The sequence below is a fragment of the Hyaena hyaena genome, unplaced genomic scaffold (assembly GCF_003009895.1).
Source record: "Hyaena hyaena isolate Hyena2069 unplaced genomic scaffold, ASM300989v1 scaffold_729, whole genome shotgun sequence".
NCBI classification, from domain to species: domain Eukaryota; kingdom Metazoa; phylum Chordata; class Mammalia; order Carnivora; family Hyaenidae; genus Hyaena; species Hyaena hyaena.
In genome coordinates this window covers 608,311-609,269 of record NW_024081361.1, presented here as the reverse complement: position 1 = coordinate 609,269, position 959 = coordinate 608,311, and the positions used below count along the sequence as shown (strand labels likewise).

The following is a 959-nucleotide window of genomic DNA, read 5'->3' as shown; positions in this document are numbered from 1 at the left end:
CCTTCCTTCCTTCCTTCCTTCCTTCCTTCCTTCCTTCCTTCCTTCCTTCCTCTCTTTCTCTTTCTCTTTCTCCTTCTCTTTCTCTCTCTCTTTTTTTCTTTCTCTTTCTTTCTCTCTCTTTTAACCTTTCCAGGCTAATTAATCAAGCTACTTACAATGTACTCATTCCTAAGAATACCCCATTGTAGTGACATCATTTATTTCCAAACTTTTCTGCATTCAACTTAAAGGGCATTTCTTCCCAAGAAACTGAACTTTTCTGTCAAATGCACTTGATCAAACAGGGGAATTGGATTCATAAAATGGGTTCCTTGCCAACTTTATGTATGAAGCATGGACATCAGTAGTTTTTTATTCCATCCTCTCGCCTTAGGTCATGAAACAAAAAAATCTCACGTGACTGGCAGTAACTGATGCTGACACAAGCCACTCATTGAACTTGTCCACAGTTTTCCAGTATGTGTTGTTCCACAAGCCACATATTCTCAGCTGTGAGGTTGAGAGCGGCATGAGCTATGACTTGGTTCAGATGACGAGGATCATCTTTGGATTCTGCTTTTCCAGCTGCCACAAACTCCATCTCAAAAGTTGGATTATCATGGTAGCCAATAACTGCAAAATAGAAGCTTCCAGACATTGTCTTACATATATAGCTCCCACAGGGAGACATCGACTATGGGCCATTCCCCACCGCAGACCTGTTCTCCTGGAGGGTGCTGTTTTGAATATTGATGGAAAGAAATTGTGGCTGGAAGGAAGGGCAGAGGCTGGAGAGTCCAGGATTCCGTTTCTGTTTTCAGGTTTATTTTGGGCAGGTTGTTTTTCTCCCTTCCTTCCTTCCTTCCTTCCTTCCTTCCTTCCTTCCTTCCTTCCTTCCTTCCTTCCTTCCTTCCTTTCGTTTATTTATTTTGAAAGACAGAGTGCAGGAGGGGGAGAGAGAGAAGGAGAGACAATCCTAA

The 959-nt window shown here is 42.5% G+C and overlaps 1 pseudogene; it reads right to left on the bottom strand.

Moving 5' to 3' along the window:
- Window positions 1–219: 219 nt before the first annotated feature.
- On the bottom strand, window positions 220–637 carry LOC120220829 (annotated as a pseudogene).
- Window positions 638–959: the final 322 nt, after the last annotated feature.